Consider the following 11,419-nt stretch of genomic DNA (forward strand, 5'->3'; position numbering starts at 1 on the left):
TGAAATGTTGCGGAACAAAAATTTAATTCTAATAACCAATATTGGATGTAATCTTGTAAACGAATAAAATCATTTATATTATCATTTTTATTTTTAGTAAATATTATCGTATCATGATGATTATGAAAGTAAAACATCTTAGAAGTAAGCCTTTGACGTGATTCATTTGATTTGTTTTTTGTTAATCTTTTTCTATTTAGCAATGTAATGCTCCTTCTATTGAGTTGTTCATTGATCCGACTGCATGCCATGTACAGTCTTCCGATATCGCTATACATTTGCTCGTTCATTGTTTTTCACGAAACCAGTGGCTTTCAGAGCTATTTTTTGACAGCCGTTTTATATGATGTGTAGCTTCGATTTATATTTTACACTTAAATGTTTTTACTTTGTAATGACGTTATACATTACATAATAATTATGACATTTGCATTATCATTTATAAAACATAAATTAGTTTTTAATCCATTTATATTAGTCTGTTTTAGTTCATAATCTATAATTTTAATAGAATGACGATATTATTTATATGATTTCCGCATAACAAGGTAAATTTATAAATTTTACCTTGCCTAGTGCAAGGTTTTTCGTATGGGCATTAATACTAACACGACAACGCGTTTACGATTAACTTGTAATTAAATAATACATACAATTCATATGTATGTATAATATATTGCTATTGCATGTATTAATACCAATAAAGTTATCGTGTTCATAATTTTTAATTATATTTTATATTTATGAGTATAATAATATGTTGAAACTTTTCAAAAATGTAAATGTGTAATTTTGTATGATATGATATTTTTTTTCATATATAATATTGTAATTGATTTGGTATTGAATATTGTGGATAAATATAACAAAAACTTTATAGAGTTCAGTGCATTACCAAATATGACATTCCGGTTTACTAGTAACTAGTAGTGAGGTACTCACTAATTATTATATTATAATTTATAACTCATCATGCATTGCATATAACTATCAACTGGTATAAGTATAAACTACTGAGTTATAAAAAATATTTTTGTTTAGTTGATTAAAATATTGAATTATTGTTAGTTGCCACAAAGTATAAGAGCATACTATTTTTTTTTCATCATTAAATTACAATAAATTATAATTCATATACAACAACCCAAAATCAATAGTTATAATAAATACAAACTGTAACGTTATTATAAATTTTTATATTATTATTATTATTCAACTATATGTATAAACCAAAAAGCATTTAAAATGTTAATTTATTTACATAAAGTCTATTTTGTAGAACTATCTATACTACTATATTAAATTAGATAATTAGTGGAGACAGATAACTAAAATTGATACCTAATAGCTAATTCAACTACAAACGTCAAAGTATCTGACTGTCATTTACTATTATAAATAGTAAATACCTAATAAGTAATAACGAATCTATAATATAATAATAATAGAACAAACTTAACCACTTGATGACAGTGCACTCAATTCACCTACGTGACTATAAATTGCCTATGTATTTGCCGTTTACACAAAACATAATATTGAAATATTGTATCCTTAAAAGTAAATTATATTTTAACATAATAGAATAATACCTAGAAATGGCAAAATAGACAGTTCGTCTCATTGTGCATATTATTCTTAGCATTTATATTTATACCTAGGCATTTAAAGTCATCCATTTTCTCAACGGTATATTGGCCTTAATATTTTGTGTTTTGATAGGTAATCCTGGGTATGACCAAATACTTGGTTTTATACTCATTAATTTTCAATATTATTCTTAGGATGATTTTATTAACTTAAGTGTACATAAGATTTTATTAGTTTTATTATGACAGGTCAAACAATACAAGTATGGAATATAATTCAAATTACCTACAAGATAAGTTATTAATTTTAACTTTAAAATCATCTTAAGCCAATAAAGCCAATATGCCATCCAGTCAGTATTTGGTAGGTCATAGTCTGACTGGTCAGATTCATAGTTTCACTCAAGTACGACAGTGTACCTACCCATTTTTGTTTTCAGCCTAGCTGCAGTAAACAAAAACAAAAGCAAAAAAGTTTTGCGAGCCACTCAATTCTTCTTTTGCTTAAACTCATAATTCATTTAATTTATGATATAATATTTCTAAAGGAAAATTATACAATTGTTTTGGAGCATAATATGGTAATTAGTAGTTACCCAATATCATGCATATATATAATATATGGCTCATTCACAGATCGGCGAGACAAGCGTGCGTGTACAATAATAAAATGGCGAATAAAAATTATTATTATTATTATTAGTTTCCGAGCATTAGGGTAATCGAATGTATAGTACATATAGTACGCGTGTATATCATTGTATTTTAGGGGGTGCATAAAATGATATCGGCGCCTGCGAGGCCACGCGCATTGTCATTGAAGACGAAGAGATGTATGAGCTTTGTATATAATAATATATAAATATATAATATTATAGTAAAATAAATACGTATATAATGTTATATTATTATAATATTTTGTCGCACGTGTGTACGTGTGTGTGCGTGTGTGTGTGTGTATGGTGTGTATGTATGTGTGCGTTTTTGTGTGTTTGCCGATGTGAAAAATATTCATATACCTATACCATACACATGTAAGGTACGTATATAATAATATATATACAAGCGGGTACACCACATTCACATACGTACTACATTATTATATGTATAGTATTTTACGGAGATGCAAACCGACGACAATAACAGTACCGCTATATATATATATATGTTTGTATACATGTATGTACATAGTACATACATATGCAGTATACATAATATGAAATAAATCCATTCATCGTATACCTACTTGATATTATATACAGTGTGATTCACAAAGCACGCTCACTCCTTATTTCTTTTACTAATGTATTCAATGAAATTCTGATTTTTAGAATTTTGAAGTAGGTACTTATACTTGATGGCTATATTTGTAAATAAAACAAGATTTTTTGTACCCTATCAGAGGTCTCTTATAGAGATATAATAACTTCTGTTTTTTAAATGAGACTATTCCTTTTTTAAGTGACTCTTCAACACTAAGTTAATATATATTTTTTAAATGCTGATGACTTGAATACTTGATGTATATTACATTACCATCAATGTCGAAAATCAGTTATTCATAAAAATGGCTAATTTTATTAGGAAATGCTGACATTGCCTAGACCTTGGTCGCCAAATGGCGGAATAATATTATTCGGTCCGCGGATAAGAAAAAAAAATAAAAACAGTTATCTAAAATAATATTATGATATTATATGTTATAGTGTTGTAGCTTATAATTTTTGTTCGTTGATTTACGAACGATTTTCAGATTCTTAACTCTTCAAAAATATTAATTGGTATCCCCTGACCTAGAAAGTAGGTACCTACAATGAAATATATACATTTCAACATTTGATTGTCATAGTGGATAATATTTAATTTATTTATTAGAATATTACTTAAATCGACAAAACTATTTACTACTATAAAGATTAAAAATTAAAATAAATTATCTATTTTATTAATGTTCACAAGACATACTACTTAGGCACTTAAAATAACATAATTTTGTTGCTCGACTAGCACATCGTTTATTTTTGCATCTGATTTGGATGAAACCTTTGATATCCCTGACTTTCTATTCGGCAGCTTCTCAGAAAGTGATTTAATTTTATTGACTTTATTGTGTACGATTTACTCTCTTAAAATCAAACAATGTTTATCACATGTTACTATTTTTGTAGGATTGTTCTTAAAAACCCATGTATAAAAACAGTTTTGGAATTTTTTACTTCTTCTAGCCGTCTGCTATATTCCTCATCACTAAAAATGATTAATTATCTCCATGTTTTTTAATCAATAAAAACAAATAGATCTATTCATGAATCTATTTCATGGATTATTCCATTATTTATTATTAAAAAGGTCATACACTTTATAACGATATTGCAACACGATAATATTTAGTTAGTATAATTATTTTGTTAAAGACAAATGAGAGCAGGTAATGTGATAAATCGATAATCAGCTTAGGAAATATTGATATAAATCAAAATTTAATAAAATTTTTATACAAAGAAAAATAATTCTTAAAAATAGTTTTACAAAAGTATAAAATTTAATCATTTTCTAGTTCTTACATTTTCCTTGCTATTCTTGGAAAATTTTTATAAATTGTAAAATGTTAATACCTATATTAGTGTTAATTACTATAGTACTCGGATTATTAAAACCATCATATCTTTTAGCCCATTATCATGGACAATTATAATTATTTTTAAAATAAACTCGGAAACTACTATATATAATGTATACCTTCAAATTACAAATTAGATTGATACCTATAAAGATATTTCTTAAAAGATAAATCGTTGAATAATATATGTATATAGTAGTTTAGGAAGGTGATTCTTATTTGATACAAATATAGTAAATTTACATCGTAACAAAATACTACCTAATTAAAATTTAAAAAGTATATAAAATAATCTAAGTAACTGAAAATATGGTGTCTTCTATATTCGGAAATCACAAAAATCACATTTTGAATAACTGAATTATTGCGTTATTGAAAAAAAAAAGAGGGTGATCATGGTCGGCATAACACCCTGTACATAAATATACATAACCAGAGCATAGATATCAAATTCTAGTAGGTGTCGGTTATTTTACACTTTTGTGCCCCCTAAAACTACCCCTACGCGGCTTCACACACACACACCCATACACAATTGCAGGCGAGAAGAAAATAATACTAAGACGATTATCGTCTGTCCTGATCTGCGGCCGAGGATTACCGTCGTTATCGAACTCTCGCCGCGGTGTACGTGAAGTACGTCCTTTGTAAACGTAAACGCCGTCTCGTCAATCAGCACACACGTTTGTATAATATAATATATATATATATATTATGGGTACGCGGTTTAATCCGACTTGTCAAAAATAATATTATTGTTATTACTACTATTATATTGTTGTCGTTTCTGATGTTGGTGCCTATTGCTGTAGTTGCTGTGTTATGTTGTTGTTGTTGTTGTTATTATTATTATTATCGACGAGTGTACTCATCTGGTCGGGGTATTTGAGTCGGAGACAACACTCATAGTAATATTATGTATGCCTTCTCATCACTGAAACACAATATAATATGTAGAGGTGTGCAGTAAACTCGAGTGTACGACACTCTTGTACGACTATTGTTTATTTATGAAGTCGATGTTGGATATTATACCTATATACAGGGGTGGTTCAGCTCCCACCACCCGGAAATTATTTTCCTAATATAGTGATATTCCTATATTCTTACTTCTGAACAAATGACATACATTACATTTTGATATTTAGCATAATAATAGTCACATTCAAAATAAATGATGAGTAAGGAGGAAGATTAGGAAGAAATAGTTTTATTATGTTGCTGTATAATTTGTATTGCTATATATTTTGTACCTCCCCCCGAAATTCTATTCAGAGGATGTGTCTGCTTATAGACTATATAGTAGGTACAATGCAGACATGTTGGATAAATATTATTGTTATTATTTTTTTTATTTTTTTTAAATATTTTTTTCAAAATTAAAATTTGAATGTTTGTAAAAAAAAAATGTGACTTTGTATTTCTTTTATTTTTCAACTGCTATTGTAAAAATATTTTAGGAACCTTGTGTTAAATTTTCAAATCTTAGATACCTATAAAAGAAAAAAATTTTATGAATTTCTAGCATAAAATAATTTACGAATTTTTTGATTTTTACGTATGTTGTCAAAATTCAAACTTTGAATGCTTTAAAAAAAATTATGACTATGCATTTCTTTTGTTTTTCAACGCGCCAGGTCTTGGCGTCTTATACATCCATCTTGGTTTAAACAAAAATGTGAAAAATCTACTATTATTGTATATTTATAAATCATATTAATATAAATAATACATAGACATATAGTGATACTTAAAAATTTTAAAATTCTAAATTAAATACATTTTACCATACTTTTCTATCAATTTTATCTTTGAGGAATTACAATACCCGTTCTCAATTTTTTCCTCTAAAATATGTGTATTAAGGGCCTAGGGCACCGAATCAATAACTACTGTTTTTATTTTTTAGTATTAGTTGATTTGTTTTTTTATAATATATACATATAAAATACAATCAAATTTTGGTAATCAAAAATCAGTTCTTATATACTTACTTTCTTATTTACTACCTGGGAGGGGGAGGCATTTAATTAATCATTTTAATAAATTATTTGAAAAACAAAAGCATAAGCAAAAAAAATTGTTAATCAATATTTCACAAAATCCTATTTAAAAGTCTTAGAGAAAATTTTGAAAAAAATTGTATTGAGCAATTGATAATATACTGATTTTTTCCGTTGGTTGTTACACCCACTGAACTTATTCTCTGTGCCCGCCCCTACTATTCGATTACAACGAATCAAATATATTTTTTATTTACCCGTGACTTAGTCCGTCAGGCGTATTTCGGTTGTTGAAATCTACGTGTGAACTATTTATAAACTAATATTATCAGACTTTATTTTTAGCTAACACAAATCGGTTTCATCCGATAACAAAACATTTATAAGCGTGTATATTGTCGCTCCGCATAGGTTCATTTTTAGCGTCTACCCAACATACATATACGCACTCACTCCACCTACATGCACAGACCTATTTTATATCACGTGAGTGGCGGAAGCTGACAGAGAACTGAGCGACGCTACATGCAGGCTGTTGTTTTTTTATTTTTATATTGAACAAAAGCGATTTCGTTTAACAACAGAAATAGATCGATGGCCCACACGGTACCCGCGATTATTATAGACATTGAAAAAACGAGAATTATACCTATAAAAAAACGGGAACAATCAAACACAATGGTGTACACTTTTGGATAAAAAGCGCATTATAGCCCAATTAATCCATACAAGTCTACAGCTTCAAATTGTTTATCCCATCAATCTGCAGTTTGTCGTGGCCCGTGGGTCGGCTTGATAACGTCGCTTAAAGGTATTGAAGGTATTAAAATCAAAAGTCTTTCGAATTATATATTGTGTGGACTAGACAATAAACCGCTTATTTGGACGATTTTATCAATACGAGAAAAAAAAGTAACAAGAAGAACACCTGCATATATCTAAATAAATTCGCCTTTTTGTCATTAATGCACGTCGTTTGTCAGAATTAAACAGTTTATTAAGCATATTATGCTCATAGAGATTAATAAAACGTACCTACCTGTTCGTTGATATTATTATTATTGTAACAGCTAATTATCTGTATTTGCAAATAATATGAATGCATGAAAAAAAGATCTCATGAGTTATAATGAAGTTTGATTACACGAGTATTGCTCTTAAAAAAATATCAATTACATTTCAATAGGTACCTAATAAAATGTATTTAAATGCTTTTTTTTTTTAACAAATACTTTTCTTGTATAATAGCTATAGATACTGAAAAAGGTAATGGATCGATGCTTAATAACTGTGAGAGATTTTTAGGTATTAATAATGCTTTATAGATGGAATCAAACAATCAAACCAAATTCTAAAAAAAAAAAAAAAACGAAAATGAATGTACTTATTTATTTCTATAGCTGAAATTTCAATATTTAATAAAACATAATATTTACAAACTTTTTTGAAGGTAGAATCTTTCACTGCTATACGCATGTGAGTAAAATTACTCTTTGCGTTCGATCCTCGATTTTAGGGTACGCTGTATAGCTGTATTGTATTTCTTATTCGCTATTTTCATGATCGTGTTTATTATAATACTATTTTCAGTGTAAAAGGTGTCGGTTAAAAAAAAAATATATATATAATTTTACTTGTAAGAAACTTACCAATTTACCCGGCTGTCGACTTCACTAAACTTTTTTTATGATATTCTTACATATTATGTATGCATGTATACTAGTATAATAACAACTTTACAAAATATGTAATGTAATACATTTAAGATTTTAGAAAATTATAGACAAGCATTATAGTAAAAAATTAATAATTACATAGTAAAATATTCAAGTATGATAATATTTTCACATATTTGACGTATTTTAATAATCCAACAACGATTGCAATATCAACGCCCAAACTAAATTAATCTAAAATGATTTAAATGTTGTTTTTAAATAACAAATTAAAAAAAAATATATGAAAAGGTACAATAGTAATGGGCCAATCCACCAAACGCCGTGTGTAGTTAGACGGTCATTCCATCCCACTTTTACAAGAGTCGTTTGTACCCTGAAAAAGCATACTTTTTGGAATTTCTTTTAATAAAATATGTCACTTAAAAAAAAAGTTATAAATGTCTTGTTATTAAGTGGTCAAAATATGTATACTAACGCGCTTAAAGTGCTAATTTTGAGTTCAAAAGCTTAAATTGTCACGTTATCCCGTAAAGTACACTGTGCCATTTATTCTCTTTTATGTGTTACCGCAATAATAAATATGTTATAACATAATAATACGTTTTATATAGGTGACGCGTGTTTGGAGTTTTCCTTGTTACGAGGTTACGACGAAACGGAATGCTGTCGAGGGTGTACGGATATCTATATTATTATATCTTAACGTCCTTGACTAAGTATTATGAGTCTTATTGTATAGTTATATACCTACGCTATTTATCGGATCAAACGCCTTTTTCACACACAATATTTTTACACCGACAAAATTATTATTTATCGTAATAAATAAAGACCCTCTGTCGCCGCCCACCGTGTAAAATCATTTTACACCCCATCGTTCGAGTGGCCGCCAAACATATTTTCGGATTTTAAAAATTCATTGATTCGAAACCGCTTCGAATCCAATATAATATATACATTAGGTGATATTTTATACATACGTATAGGATTAATAATAAAAAAAAGTTGATTTACGAGGACAGTTCGAATACTGCAGCACTGCAAGTTTACACAATGTACAAATATGTACCACCGTGTCATCGTCGAGGATCGTGGTCGTAAATAAGCTATACACGACGGACAATAATAAACGTCCTTTTTAGAGGGAAATGGTGGAAGGGGTGGGGGGACCATAAACAAACACAATGCATAAAAATATATCAAGATCAAATACGGCTACAACCACCGAGGAGTAGCCACCGGAAGCTCGACGCGGTGTCCACGCGTTTGTGGAAAGACGGAGAAAGAGATGAACGCGAATGAATAAAAATATTCAAAAAATGCATCGTTGGAGGTGGTGCTCCGGTGGCGGTGGCGGTGGCGGTGCATCTCATCGCGTCTCATTGTGTAGATATCTCAGCGGGCGCGAGAGAATATTATTATTATTGTATCGAAAACTGTTTGTATACCGTTTGGCGACGCGACGGCGCCACTCAAACGAAAGGACGCAAAAATGTTATACACGGGGCGGCGGCGGTGGCTGACGGTTTTTGTTACAATAATTTCGGAGATGTAAACACATTGTGTGAGCGTGTGTGAAAAAGGCGTTGATCCGACAAATACAAGGCGTATAATAAGACGTAGGTACCGAATATATATGTGTCTTGAACGGCATTCCGTGTCGTCGTCACAAGGAAAACACGTCACCTATAATAGGCTGGTCGATTTTTGAATGAATATACACACACATTGACACATAATATAATATGGTCACCATACAAAATATTATATTATTAGTACCTATCTAAAATATAATAATCACAAACGCGACCAGATGGAAGACCGGATCTCACTTCCACTATGATGGGCATCAGTGGTGAGTGGAGTGGCTTATTGTTGTACACTATTGGCAGGGACCATCACGTAAATTAATTTAATTTTTAAATTGTTTTTGTTTGCAAACATATAGAGTTTTCAGTGCTACTAACGATTTCTTTTTTTGTTATTCCAACTTCCAAGTATGATTGGATATTCCAACCGCGGGCTAATAACTCTCGCGGTACCTGCAAATGCATTAGGAACATATACAATCGAGATGTGTTACAATGTGGGATTAATATATTCAAAATGAAACATAATATGTTTATATTATAAAACATGCTAATAACTAAAATCAGTAAAAAATCCATTAAAATGAGTTACAATGATCGATACATGTATAAACGTATATTATAAGACTTGTATAGTACACCATTATTGTATGCACTAATTCTCGTGCATATTTTGTATTCATATACAATAATAGTAATTAGTTACTATTATAAGAATATTGTAAGTAGCTGATATAATGCACACTATTAATTGAAACGAATAATGGGTTGCATTCAATGATTTAAAACTATATATTATTACCCATAAAGGTATACGGAAACAAGTATATATTAATAAAAAAAAAAAAACTGTTTGAGATTGAAACCAGATGCTGCAGGTGTTTGATACAATAACTGGCAGTGTGCTGGGGCCTATATTATACAATATACACACGGCACATGACACTCATATAATACGGTCACGGCTAAATCAGATTTTTCTACGTACATCGACTATAGTACAGATACGTATATAATCTGTCGCATCCACATAGTGAAACCACTAATTTCATGAACTGGATATCCAGATAGTGAAATTTGTTCAGTTCATGAATTTTGACGAAAATACATTATTTGGACATCCATTTCATGAAATGAATAATACTTATATCGTGTACTTTGTATAATTATTATTTTATTATAACTGTATAGATGATTTTCTAGCACTAAAGCAGTTATAGTCAATAAATTATATCATATTTTTATTTTATTTTTCAAAAAACAATACGTATTATATTATATTTTATAAACAACAGTGTTACCTAGGTCCTGTCCTATATTAAGTGTTATAAAATATTCATGGGGGACGAGGTGGCCGAGCGGTCTAACGCGTCGGTTGTGGCTCAACCGGACCTGCTTCGATCCTTGACCATCGGGCGACATTTTTCTCCGGGCAAGTCACGGTGTCCGGAGAACAAGTGCCGCCATCCCTACTCCGGGGCATGGCAGAAACCTACGGGTGCCCCAATAGAAATTCTGCCAAAACTCTCACCCACGTGTAAAACCAACCTACAGTTCCATAAGAACCTACAGTACTACTCCATTCCCCTTTCCAATGGCCTTAGTTGCCGCGGGATAATTAAAAAAAAAAAAAAATATTCATGAAATTAACTATAATTATAATATTCATTTCTTTTCTTCCATTTTTATTAAACGTTGCTATATGAAATGATAAATATGTACACGTATAAACTGCAACCTCCCTAATCTTAAGAACCACTGTTAACTTAAATTATATATCATTTGTTAAACTTACTTATTGTAGGTACATAATTGTATAGATTGTAGATTATTTTAATAAAAAAAAAAAAAGTTTAGGTTAAGCTTTTTGTTAAAAAAAAAAAAATGCTACTTTATAGAAAGCTATCCATTTCCTTAATAGTAATGTAATATATACTAT

Source organism: Diuraphis noxia, unplaced genomic scaffold, assembly GCF_037042655.1.
Source record: "Diuraphis noxia isolate RWA-SAM2 unplaced genomic scaffold, SU_Dnox_SAM2 contig0002, whole genome shotgun sequence".
NCBI classification, from domain to species: Eukaryota; Metazoa; Arthropoda; class Insecta; order Hemiptera; family Aphididae; genus Diuraphis; species Diuraphis noxia.